A 14,405-nucleotide genomic window follows, 5' to 3' on the forward strand; every position below is an offset into this window, starting at 1 on the left:
ACTGTGAGGATAACATCGGATCCTAATACTGTCCAGTGGCTTGATTCCTCAACAATTCTCTTTGTTTTTGTTAGAATTAATGATTTAAAAAAAATACTTTTTAGAGCAATGCCTATACTGATTTTTAAGAATGCGATAAAAAATTTAACAAAGCGTTTTACTTGAGAATATTTAGGCATATGTTATTTTGAAATTTTAGATATGAAAGGAACTTTAAAGGATTTCATATTATCCATGAAGAAAATAGAGGCTGCATTACTTATGGAGAAAAACCATTAATGAAAATGTCAGAATGAAAATTCATGTCAACCATGCTTAGGAAAATACTCATCGTACTGCTACTCAAGTTCATCTAGGATAATTGTAAAGTGAATCACTTAGTATATTCAGGAAATTATAGGAGAAACCTCATAAAAATTTAACTGTAGCACGTATAAAGAAAAATTCACACATTTCAAGTGTACAACACAAAATGATGACACCCTGGTGACTACCACCCAGGTCAAGACATAGAATATCACCAGGAAAGCTTTTTTGTGTTCCCTCCTGATCATTAATCTCTCTCCTCCCAAAAGAAAATGACCATCATGACTTCTAAAGCTATGAATTAATGTTATGTATGCAGCATGTATTATTTTATGCTTTGCATAATTTGCTCAAAATTATGTTAGTGAAATTCATTGGATATGACAGGAATGTTTTTTGTTTGTTCGTTGTTTGTGTGTGTGTGTTCAAGTGTATAGCTTTAGTTCAGGAGTTATACAATTGTAAAACAAATTATCATATAAAGGATTCCACAAATTAGTGATGGATTTCTTATATTATTTAGTTATTATGTCTAATGTAGTTACAAACATTTTAATAAAAATCTTTTTGATCAATAATTATGCCTTTGATTATATACCAAGGAGTAAAATCGTTGAGGCATAAAGAATGTTTATGTGTAAATCATGTAGAAAATGCCAAAATGTTTGGCCAATGTAGTCATACCAATTTGCAGTCTGATCACAAGTGCGTAATAGTCGTCTTTCCTACAAATCCTTGCTGAACAATAGTATTGATAGTCTTTTTAATTCTAACCTTTTGACTGGTATGTAATTACTACATTTCCAATAATTTGAGAAGTTCCTACAGAGCATATAACAAGACAGACCATATCCTGGGCCATAAAACGGCCTTTACAAATTATAATAGAAATAATAAAATCTATTTTAGTACCTTATTTATGTAATTCAATTTAAATTTACTATCACTATAGTTGGGTTAATATCTACCATGTTGGTTTCTGTTTTCTTTCCTTTTTTTTCCCCAATATTTTATTTATTTATTCATATGAGACACAGGGAGAGAGGCAGAGACATAGGCAGAGAAATAAGCAGGCTCCCTCTGGGGAGCCTGATGTGGGACTCGATCCCAGGACCCCAGAATCACACTCTGAGCCTAAGACAAACGCTCAACCGCTGAGGCACCCAGGTGGCTTGATTCCTGTTTTCTATTCATTGCCCTTGTTCTTAATTTTTTTGTTTGGCCCTCATTTTAATTGTGGTTTTTATTTGACTCCATTGTCCTCCTCTACTAGCATATTAGCTAAACTTTTTTGGTAAAAAGTTTAGTGCTTTCCCTTGTTTCTACAAAACACATTTTAAAATAACGCTTTATGTAAACAACTTTTCAAAATAACTCTTCCCTTGTAGTACAAATATCTTATAATTAGTATAATTAATTTCTTCCTCCTACACCATGTGACCTTGTTAAGATAATTTTATTTATCTGCTATAATTAATTAACAATATTATTTAAATATCATTACTTAGATCAAGTAAAAATAAAAAGAAAACAATGTATTTTACCTCATATATTTTTTTGGTCAGCTTCTCCTCCATTATTTATGTAGAGCCAAGCAAGCAGACCTAAGAAGCTTTATCTCTGTGGATGCACCTGTATCCAGATTTCAGATTACTTGGTATACTGTGAATGTTTGCTTTTCTGATGGGGCAAGAAAAGTTGATGATTTTCAATTTATTCAACTCTTTCTTGTTGTTATGATGGGAGTAATGACTTCCAAACTTTTTATATAATGGAGATAAAACTAGAACTCTTTTAAATTCATTTTTATGAATTTAGAAACTGCTGGCCTTAGCAGTTTACTATAGTCACTTAATAATACTAATAGTTAATACTTAGATTATTTTAGATTTTGTGCACATTTACTTATGCATCTAAGTATCCACATTTTCTCGTTTTTTCAGTCTTTCTTTCTTTCTCTTTCTTTCTTTCTTTCTTTCTTTCTTTCTTTCTTTCTTCTTTCTTTCTTTCTTCTTTCTTTCTTTTTTTTCTTCTTTCTTTTTTTTTTTTAATTCTATTTATTTATTCATAAGAGACACACAGAGAGAGAGGCAGAGACATAGGCAGCGGGAGAAGTAGGCTCCATGCAGGGAGCCCAGAGTGATACTCGATCCCAGGACATCAGGATCGCACCCTGACTGAAGGTAGGCGCTAAACCGGGGAGCCAACCAGGCATCCTTCTTTCTTTTTCTCTTGTCTTTTCTTTTTTCTTTCTTTTCTTTTTTTCTTTTCTTTTCTTTTCTTTTCTTTTCTTTCTTTTCTTTTCTTTTTTCTTTTCTTCTTTTCTTTTTTTCTTTCTTTTCTTTTCTTTCTTCCCTTTTCTTTTCTTTTCTTTTTCTTTTCTTTCCTTTTTCTTTTCTTTTTCTCTTTCTTTCTTTCTTTCTTTCTTTCTTTCTTTCTTTCTTTCTTTCTTTCTTCTTTCTTTCTTCTTCCTTTTTTTATTCTTCTTTCTCTCTTTCTTTCTTCTTTTTTTATTTCTTTCTCCTTTCTTTCCTCCTCCATCATAATTCTTTCATTTCTTTATTGGCTAGGATCTCAGCCCAGTATTTAATATAATCTAAAGAAAAAATAGAAAAATATTTTAGCTGAACGCAAGTAAAATCTTTGAAATGTGTGGGGTGCAGGCAAAAGAATGGTTAGATAAAAATTCAAAACTATAATTGCCAATAATAGAAAATAGGAAAGGAATTGAAAATCAGTCATATCAATGTCTACCATTAGAAACTAGAAAACAAATTTACATAAGTAAGATGAAGAAAGAAACTAAAGACAAGAGCAGATATTTATGAAAAAGAAAATTAACCAACAATAAAGGGAATAAATAAAACCAAAATTTTAATTTTAAATAAATTATTAAATTTGGTTTAATAACCAAATTTATTTGGTTATTTGGTATAACCAGTTATTTGGTATAAATAACTGGACTGTAAGCAAATGTAATGAAAGTGTAGATCCAAAAACAAAAAAAGAGAAAGTGTAGCTCCTACTACATATATAAGAAATAGTAGGTATTAAGATAATATTGTTGAACAACTTTATGCTTCCAAAACTAAAACATTTCAATAAAATTGGCAATATCATAAAAGGCACAAATGATCAAAAATGATTCAAGAAAAAATAGAAAATCTGAATAGTCCGTCTTCTTGAAAAGGGACACAATTATTCATTAAAAACTTTTCTATAAAGAGAAGTCCAAGCCTACATGAATATCTTGGTAAGTTCAATTAAATATTAAGGAGTAAATAATATAAATCTTATCTGAGAAAGCATAGTAAATGTTTTCTTATTTCATTTAATGAGGCAAAAATTACCATGACACCAAAGTTATAAAAAGTACTAAAAATATTTTTTTAAAGTTAAGTATGTATCTATTTACACAGTAGAAAGGTATAAACATTGATATTTAAATAGATGCAAAAACGTAAATACAAAAATCTTTAGCAAAATATTAGCTAACAAAAAACATATAAAGAATTATGTTATTATAAATAAGTTGTAGGTCTCTGGAATGTAATATTCGTTTGATATTGGAATAGCAATAAATGTAATTCACCACTCTACTAGAAGTTCTAGCATGTGTGATAAAGAGAAATTGAAAAACATGTAGAATAAAAACGAAGCAATAAAACACAATCTTCATTTGATATTTGATATGATTGTGGAGAAAATCCTAAGGAATCTGTAAAAAAATATATTAATAACTAGAAAATTCCATAAGTTCACCAGAAAAAAATTCAACATACAAAAACTAATTGCATTTCTATCTAGTAGAAAGACTAGAATATGGAATAAAATATAATTTACAATATCCAAAACATAATATATTTAGAGAAACAATCTAGCATGTGTAATACTTCAAAACTGAAATCTCCAATAGAATTCTGAGAGAAATAAAAGAAGACTTAGTCATTTTCATTGACTTTAAGACTTAATATTATTAATCTGTTGATTTATGAAATCTGGACCAAAGTTTGAGGAATTTTTTAGGTAGATTGCCAAGATGATTCTAAAATTTATATAGAAATTCAAAGGACCTAGAAGAGCCAGACCAATTGAGGAAGAATGGGATTGGAGGCCTTAGCATTTGACAACAAGTCTTACAATAAAATTACAACAAAAAGGTAAGGTGGTATCTGTTAGGAAATATGTAGAAAAAAGTGGAGCAGTATAGATAGCCAGGAATAGGTCCACAGATATTTGATCGTTTGATTTTTTTTTTTTTTTTTTTTAAGTAGGCTCTAGGCAGGACATGGGGCTCAAACCCATAGCTCCAAGATCAAGAGTTGTACACTTCACTAACTGAGCCAGCCAGGCACCCCAATCATTTGAATTTTTTGAAGATGTCAAGGAAGGCCAAAAAAAAAAAAAAAAAAAAAAAAAAGGAAGGCCAATGGGCAAAAGGAAAGTCTTTTCAAAAAATAATGCTGGGACAACTGTATATGAAAAAAAAAAAAAAAACTTTGAAACTCAACCCATGTGTAAACAAAATTCCTGCAAATGGTTCATAGGACAAAATGTAGATATTATGATTATAAAACTTCCAGAAAAAAAATTCAAACTTTTAAATATGCAAAAACTTCATATACAAATATAAAATAAAAAGATAGACTGTTTTAAAGTCATATGTAAAGTATACTTAAAGATTATTTATAAAAATTAAGCCATTGATAGTTATTGCAAATTACTAGAGAAAAAGACATGGACAGTAAGATTGAAGAGATCCAAATAGGAAAATAATGAAGTGTCCTTGTCAGAAGGTCTGGAAGAAAGCATGTATTACAAAGACAGCTACCCCATGGGGAAAATAAAAACATAAAATAGGATTGAGGGGGAAATTACAAATAACTTTAAAATGCATGAGATAAAAAAACGAGGCAGGACATTGGCTTAATGCTAGCAGTAATCTCATGCTATGTTTAGCTTGTTTAAAAACAAAAAAAGACAAAACAGTCACATCTGAATAATTTATGGAACAGACCCATTGAAAAATTTTACTTGTAAAGAATAAGACATGTCCTGGTTAATAACTTTTCCTAAAGCAATTAAGATTTGAATGAAGTTAGTGTATTCTAAACAAAATGGGTTAGAGATGGAGCTGATAATGAATCATTTTTAGTTCAACATTGTTTATAATTCAAATTTTCCCACCATTTGTGACCAATGGGCCCATGAGTAACTCTCTCAGAGAGAAAACAGCAAATTTTGATGAACAAAATCTACTAGACAATTTTGTTAAGGTTTCTGTGTTAGGTTCTGAAGCATTGGCAAACTTGCTTAAGATAATATGCAAAAATGAGACAGGAAACTACTTCTTACTCTTGATTTTTTGGGAGCATATTGAAACATGGAAATGACAAATTTCCCAAGGAGGTGGAGATTGGCCCTTTTCAGTCAAGACAACTAGTTTACATGATACAGTGTTTTATTACTTCTTTGAATTGTAAAGATTATTTAGTGATATTTTGAGGGATAAGATTTCCTAAAAAGTAGAGTGAAATACCATCAAGGGATTTCTGTTTTCTTTACGTGACTTTGGACATTAATACCCTAGGCCATAATGAAGAGATTGGTAATGGGTAGGAATAGTCAACGAAATTACTTCTAACACTGATAACTCTTTTTGGAATCTGACAATAAATCTAAATTAGGCAAACGGAATATTTTTATTTCTAATTATAAAACTTTTGGAAGCAAAAATGTGCTTTTGAACCTGTCTATCCAATAGCCATGCAGGAGTAGCAGCACGCCAACATTCCAGATGATTCATTATATGTCAGCATACATTCGCAAAGTGAATTTTTGCAGGTATATATTTGCTAAAATGTGTGCTAAAGAAAATCTCCACAGGGTCCTGCCTCCCCCACATCCATTTATTTCCATTAATGACAATCTGTACCCAATTTGTGGACAACACACTCTTCATAAACTCAGTTTCATGTTCATCAGTTCATCATATATAGGCTGATTTTCCTTTTACTTCACTGCAAAATCAGAGCAGATGGATATGAAACAAAATATTTCTCTGCTTAGCTAGAATAGCAAATTCATAACAGTATTTCCAAATATTGAGATAAGTAAATTGCAATCAAAGTCTCATGGTTTATGCATCTTCTGTTCAACTAAATCCATCAATTTATCTTTAAGATTTACATTGTTATCTCTAAAAAAACACTTTTTTTCAGTTCTTATGTTTACCAATTATCTTTAAACAGTAAGAAGAGATGGTAATACAGATGTCATAGTATCAACAAAACATAAATCTTGCCTGTGTAACGTAGTACAGAAGTGAGGGCTATTTCAAAAACCACTTTGCTGGATTGAATTTGAATTTCAGTAGATTGGAGTGATTCTTGTTTTATTTTTTAAATTTAAATCATGTTGAATTTTTGTGGTTACTTTGTAGAAAGAATATAAATCTTGAAAGTATTTTTAGAGACTTATTTAAAGTGAGGAAACTTTTTTTTATTAAGAATGAATGTCAGAAACTCAAACAAATGCAGAATTTTTTAAGTGTTTGCTGAGATTTAATTAAAATTATATTTTACATTAGAATGCTGCTATGAAATTCCATATGAATGAAAATAGCTATGAACATAAATATTTTAGAGCTGAAAAAGGGATCAATTTTTCAGTCCCTAATACTTAATATATGTTACATGAGTAAATTTACACATAGAAATTCATAGAAAAAATCAGAAAATATATGCTAATATGTTGATAATGATTTTTTTAAGTAAATTCAGCTTAAGAATTTTGGATATCTGTCAAGAAAATTGAATTTTATGTTTAATTTGCATGTGCTATTTGTTTAAATCTTTGTTCTAGAGATATACCTTAGGTGCTTTCTAATCACTACATGATATTGATAATATCCAGACAACAACAACAATATTAATAGTCAATTATTATTACAATCTGATGAACATATATCTTCCAATAACACTAAATATTGATTTATTATTTCAGCCTCGCAATAAACAACAGATAGTATATTTAGTATAATTATCCATTCTTTGCCAAGGACCTGAGCTACTTAGCAATGGCCCTAGCATCAGGCAGCCTGACTCCACAGCCCCACTATTCAGAGAAATACACACTGTAACATGTGCAACAGTACTACTTACATAAGTCCTACCAAGTTTCGGCTTACCCTAAGCGCTGCGCCACACTTGAACATTGCCAGGTAACCCAACAGAATTGCTGACTTTCATTCAAGGACCCTTTGTCTCTTGATTCAACTTCTTAACCTTATAAAATGCATTGTGGATTTAGAAAAAAAAAAAAAAACTTATCTGACTCTTCCAGCACTAGATCATTCCTTCAGCTTTGACCCAAAGAAGGTCCTCACCTGCCCTTCTTCTTTACCTGAACTTCTCTCTGTCTACAGCCTCCTAATCTCTACACATCTTGGAGTTTCCTCTATGTTTTGTTTCTTCACCATCACATTGTTTTGCTCTGTGTGTTCAATTATGAGGCTGCAGGCATCTGTTCTCAAAGAATGTACTCTGTGAGACCCACCAGAAATACATCGGTACGTGGTCATCTACAGTGGTCATGGATATGACCGTAATCTGGTTCCTTTATGGGGAGAATAGCAAACATCTTGGAAATGAGCATTTGACTACTTCATCCTATTCCAGTGTCATTGTGTGGGGCTGTCCAATCTGGGACGTTTGTCATTTATGGGCTGTTCTGTGCGTTTTATACCAGCCACTGGACGTCCTTCTCCAACAGTAGCCTCAGTAGCTTAGATTCTTTTCAAGAGAAAACCCAGACGTTGGGTCCCGTTGCTGCAGGAACTGATTTGTAGAAGTATTTGGAGACGGTACAAAGAGACAAAGGCAATACAAAATACAACTCTCCCTCTATGTTTCTATATTTCTTTTTCATTCCCCTTGGAATTGCATTTGCAGAATTTCTTGGCTGGTTGCCAGTCCTATCCTCAGACACTTTAAAGTGCTCTTGACAATGCTGTTCATTCATTATATGAATACAAAAACAGGGAGCAAAAGCTGGAAACTTAGCTCACTGATAACTGCTTCTTTATTTTCCTGAATGTTTCTTTGCGAGCATAGCCAAATTTAAACCATCCTGGTTTAAATTAACCATTTCTGGAGCAGTGGCTTTCTGGGTGGATTTAGAAAATGTCCACTCTGCCATTTTGACCCCATCCTTCCAGGATTGGTCTGCATGGGTATTTAATTTTGATGTTTTTTTTTTTTTTGATGTTTTCAGCATGATGGTTTTGACTCTCTGCTTATGAAATCAATTATTTCTATCATTTTCTACAGAACTAATGAATCTTCAGAGAAAATGTATTTTCTGAAGCTAAATTTTCCATTAAGGGTTTGATGGCTACATCAGTTTTTGGTAAGTTGTATTTAAAATATTTCTATTTACTTTCTCAATATAATTTTTATTGTGTTTATAAGTATTTTCATCAAGATATTGAAACATTTACAACTATTATTTGATTCATTTTTTATTTTTATTCCATGTGAAATTTTTGGCAATTATATTTAAGTTATTGTGGGTTTGCTATTCTGGGTGTTACTCATATCGAGGCTAATTGTTACAGGTAAAAACACGTGCAGGTTTATATTTTCAAAATACATTTTATTCTATCATCAGTTTTGCATAATAATTCTTTTTTCAAATATGACTCTAAGTATTTGTATTTTTATTTATTTTGGCGTACTCTGTTTTCCCAGATAACCACCATCCCCTTTACCTTCGCTACATTGCTGTATATGAAACACAATCATCTACGTTTTTATTTTTATTTATTTATTTATATCACCTGAGTTTTTAAAATATATTTTTCTTCTATGATGCTATGTAACATTCATATTATTTCTTGTTAGTATTTTTAAGTTTATTATGCCCTCTCAAACACTTTGGTACTGTTATGGTTGCTAATTATTACTGTGTATATATTATAATAATTGATTATGCTATTTCTGGTGATACGGTCTATGAGTATTTTGTGCTATGAAGTAGATAAATGATAATAATTAGTTATTAGTTCTTAACTATTGCATAAGAAATATATATTTTTTAAGATTTTTTATATTCATGAGAGACACACACATTAGAGAGAGAGAGAGACAGGGACGGAGACAAAGGCAGAGGGAGAAGCAGGCTCCATGCAGGGAAACATGGGACTCGATCCCGGGTCTCCAGGATCACGCCCTGGCTGAAGGCAGCGCTAAACTGCTGAGCCACCCGGCCTGCCCATAAGAAATTTTTTAACTTTTTTTTTCATAACATAATCTATAACTAGTTTACTTATTTATTTTTGTTTACTTATTTCAGTCGTTATCAAGATGTTCACTATAGTTTTATTTTAAATATTTTGGTTTAATGGTATATATAATTACCAGAGTAAACGTAAAATTGTTAGTCAAATAATAATGTCATCAAATAATAATGTCTAAATGTCTTTGGGTCAAAATATAGAAGTTAAGATCTTTTATAATCTAAAGCCATAGATTATTGATTCATGTTTCAGTAAGGATAATTTTAAGCAAAAGGTATGTCTCAAGAAACACTGTCATTTTTTTAGATTTGCTAAGGATACTATCTTTAAATCACTTAAATCTGTGTGAGAAGCTGCTCATTGATCTTCATGTAACAACTTTCCAAGACAACTATGAGTTAACATGGCCTAAATATTTTCAGAACATGCTTAGAAAATATTGTCTTTTAGCCAGAGGACCTCAGAGAATTGCCATGTGCTAATTCTTCCTTCTCCAAGGAAAAATGGAATCAAACTTGTCACTAATTTTCCTAACACAAGTTGCTGCAAGTATGTTTGGATATTTAAACCCTAGAGGTAACTTTCACATGTTTCAATAAAGCAGAATAAATAAAAATCTGTACTGCTCGGTAACATTCTTATAGTATCTTTATTATAGTTGCTATTTTTAAAATTCTTTTCTCCCCAGCTTTATGAAGATGTAATTGGCATATAACATTGTGTAAGTTTCAGGTGTACAACCTGTTTATTTGACACATTTATATATTGCAAAATGATCAACACCACAGCAGTAGCTAATATCTTCATCGAGTCACATAATTACCATTTTAATTTTTTTTTGTGTTGAGAATTTTTAAGACCTGCTGTCTTAGCAACTTTCAAGTACATGATACAGTATGTTTATGTTTACCATAATGATCATTACTGTGTATTAGGTCCCCAGAACTTATCAATCTCATTTGTTATTTCTCTTCACATTTCTAGTTTTTATTAGGAAAAAAAATGCTTCTGTGACTTGAATAAGGAAAAATATGTTGTAGTAATATACCATCGCTGTCTGTAATTTCTGCCCAAGTGGAAGTGATTAAAAATAGGACACCTCTTTCTTTTGAATCTATTATCATATTTGGCTTCCCTGGTTGGAGGGTGTTTTTTCACTTGTCTACGATGACTAGGATCTATGGGTATATGATGTTCCTCGAATCTATGCGTCCTATATGTTTTAGAGTTCTCTTTTTCCTAACTGTTCCCCTTACTATTCCATTCCCCTGTGACCATTAAACTTTTTACATAAAGCTCTCCCTGGGAAAATTATCTTGGGGTTTCACTCTCCTGATTGGACCTTTATTGATACAGTAGAACATCATGATTTATTGAAAGTAAGAACTAAAAAAAAAACCTAAAAAAAAAAAAAGTAAGAACTAGAATCAGTGGCAATATTGAATGGTGGGCATTTGTTACAGAGATAAGTCATCCCCATGTATGGCTGCTAAGAATACCAGCCAATCTGCATGCACATGCTACTGCTCACACACAAGATGAGTCTATCCATATTCCACTTGACCTTGGACCAGCTTGTGACTTGTTTCGATGGATAGATTGTGACAGAAGAGGTGTACTATCGTGGAACCCACCAGGCATGTTGTATGGCAGCACCATGCTAGATTACTGTATTAGTAAAGACCAGGTGGAAAGTCCTTTGGAAAATAAAAGACCATCATCTCCCAGTCTTTCAGCTGAATGAAACTTTGTAGAGACCCCCAATTGAGACCAGCCAAAGAACGGCATAGCTAAGCCTAGGAAAACTCACAGAATCATGAGAAATAATAAACTGTGATGTTGGATTGGTTTGTTAAGTGGAAACAAAGATCTAAATCAGCAGTTTAGGAACCGTGGCTAAATTTGGATATTATATTGTCAGAGGCCTGAGTCAGCCGGGTTGTATCAGTCAGGCTTCTCACAGCTCTGACATTTATTTTTCTCTCTTCTTCAAAACACTTTTATCTAAGGCAAACATTGTTTAAAAATCCTACATAAACTCTCAGGATCCTACAGTAATTCTTATCACTCACCTGATAATACCCGTAATTAGTTGAAATATGTTGCCAATTTCTTGTAGCCATGGCAGGTGTCATGATAACCTAGTGATTGCAGAAATTAAACAAAATACAGAGACAAGCTGCCCAAAGATAAATTAGATTCTTTGGAGGACTTTGGTGGAAATGCTCCAATCACACAATATAACTTGTTAAGAGGTTAGATAACCAAGGATGATAATAGCAGGTAGAAAAATAGGCAGATTACTATGCTCCAATTTGTGAAAGTGTAAGTAATGATGCACTGCCTGTGGAAAACATTTAAAATGAAAGTCCAGGAAATCAGTGAAGAGCATCTCCATGCTTATATTAATCATTTTGATCAGATTAAACACTTGACAAGATGACTCACCTCCCATTGAAATTTAAATAAATTTGTTTCGTTTTGGTTTTTTTAATGAACTCTATCTACCTTGCTGGAAACTTTTAACCAAAGACAGGCAAAAGCTAAAGTTCATAGAACCGGGTAATGAAGAATTTGCTCAGCCACAGTGACAATTACCTACTCTAGATGCAGACAAGTGTCATCTCAGGGCTCATTAATTTTGGAACTCCAGAAGTCCAAGGTCTTGATTAGTGTATGTGATCACTTCTGCTTGATGCAGCTGCTGGAGTGGAGTTGCTCACAGTCGCAGCCACAGAAACATTGGCGAGGATGCCTTCCAAAAGCAAGAGGCCAAATTGTAAAAAACAAAGGAAAGGGGTTGTGATAGGTTGAATCATGTTACCTCCCAAAAAGATATTTTGAAGTTCCCAATACCATTGAATGTGACCTTATTTGGAAATACCGTCATTGCTGACATAATTAGTAAAAGTAAAATCAGATCATATTATGGTAGAGTGGGCTCCTAATTCTGTAAAATGGATATCTTTATGAGGAGATGATCCTATAAGGCTAAAACACAGAGAAGTGCCATGAATGATGTTTGAATGACGTCATGAATGAAGTCTGAATATTGGGGTGTTATATCTAAAAACCAAGGAACATCAGAGATTGCTGCCAAATCAGCAGGAGCCATGAAGAGGCAGGGAAGGACTTTTGTACAGATTTCTAATGGAGCATGGCCCTGCTGACACCATGATTTCAGACCTCTAGTATCCAGAGCTGTGAAACAATAAATATCTCTTGTTTGAAGCCATGCTATTTGTGGTATTTTGTTACTGCAGCCCTAGGAAACTAATAATAAAGTTCAGTTGCTGCCTGCCAACAACATCAACAACTTACAATCTCTTAGTGGAGACCACAAATTCTATGCCTAAATTCAAATATTTCTTTTTTTTTTTAATTTTATTTATTTATTCATGAGAGACACACAGAGAGAGGCACAGACACAGGCAGATCCATGCAGGGAGCCCGATGTGGGACTCAATCCCTGGACTCCAGGATCACACCCTGGGCTGAAGGCAGGCACTCAACCACTGAGCCACCCAGTGATCCCTAAATTCAAATATTTCTGATGAATACTGACTTTCAAAAATATTTGGGGAGTTTTGGGAAATGGATTATATTAATGAGCAGGGATACTGAAGAGAAAGAATACGGGAAGGCAGAACTTTGCCAAATGTCCTGATTGGACTTAGAGAACCAAGGTGATTTTCTGTGGAGGCTTTCCCATTCTTTCAACTGATACTGAAATCAGTTTATTGTGATTCTATTGGGAAAAGAAGAGTTCTTATTTGAAAGGATGAAGAGAAACAGTGTAGGGACTTCCTTGTACATATTAAATGTCAATCCTTGAAGTCCTCCTCTCACAATAAAATCATACATATTAAGTCATTATTGCCATATTTTAGAGAGAGTAATGTTTTGATTCCAACATGGAAATCATAGAGGTGGGTTATGCCCAATGGTAACATTATTCCAATGATGATCTCATTTTGTCTAGTACAAAAATCAGATGAGTTGTGGCCATTATTTATAGAATAAAATTAGATTCATAATTTGTTTTAAAAAATGGTAGTAATTTGGTAAGAATTGTGACCATATTTTTACATTGAAGGATGATTCATAATTACTGCTGATTGGAATGCAGTCATTGATTTGGCTTAGGTGATCTTACCAGTCTCTGATAATGCTGGATATCAAGAGCAATTTGTTTTTTTCTTGCAGGGCCAGCAGTCTGATTTACTGTTTGTTCAACCACCTGGGTATTTAAATTATCTGGCATGATGTCATAATTGAGTAAGGTGGGCTTTAAACAGGTGGCCTAAACCTAATTCAAATGCTAGAGTTACTCATTATATTGAGGCCATATTAACAGAAAGTAATTGTGAAATAATTGTGTTTGAAGCTCTGCCTTTCTTTACTGATTTTGTTGCAGAAATGGATGGGATATTAAGCAGAAAATAAATTAGACAATTGTCTACCAGACAATATAGCCCCAGCAATCCAAGCCAGATGTGTCACAGCCAGATAAAAACTTTTATTCTTTAGTCTCTTAAACATCATAAATAATGTTTAAAAACCATTTTGCTTATTTCATTTCTGGAAATGGCATTTCTCACTCCTAATGTAATTGTTCCCTTTCAACATATTAATATAATGCATCAAAAGAAACAGAAGTCTTGAACAATGTGGTGTCAGAGTCCAAGCGTGCCTTCTACCTTCTGGCCTCACTTATTCACTCATTCAACAGGTATAAATCATGTACTATACATCAACCACTGTTCTAGAAACTAATGCAATAATCACAAACAATTAAAAT

At 32.6% G+C, this 14,405-nt stretch overlaps 1 long non-coding RNA gene across 1 annotated transcript; it reads right to left on the reverse strand.

Moving 5' to 3' along the window:
* Window positions 1–2,794: 2,794 nt before the first annotated feature.
* Window positions 2,795–13,835, reverse strand: LOC144311963 (uncharacterized). Its single transcript, XR_013377438.1, has 3 exons — window positions 13,761–13,835; window positions 12,203–12,359; window positions 2,795–2,902 (listed from the first exon to the last, which is right to left on the reverse strand). It is a non-coding gene; the product is annotated as an uncharacterized LOC144311963 (long non-coding RNA).
* Between the last annotated feature and the right edge of the window lie 570 nt (window positions 13,836–14,405).

This window comes from Canis aureus, chromosome 4 (genome assembly GCF_053574225.1).
Source record: "Canis aureus isolate CA01 chromosome 4, VMU_Caureus_v.1.0, whole genome shotgun sequence".
In the NCBI taxonomy this organism is placed as follows: domain Eukaryota; kingdom Metazoa; phylum Chordata; class Mammalia; order Carnivora; family Canidae; genus Canis; species Canis aureus.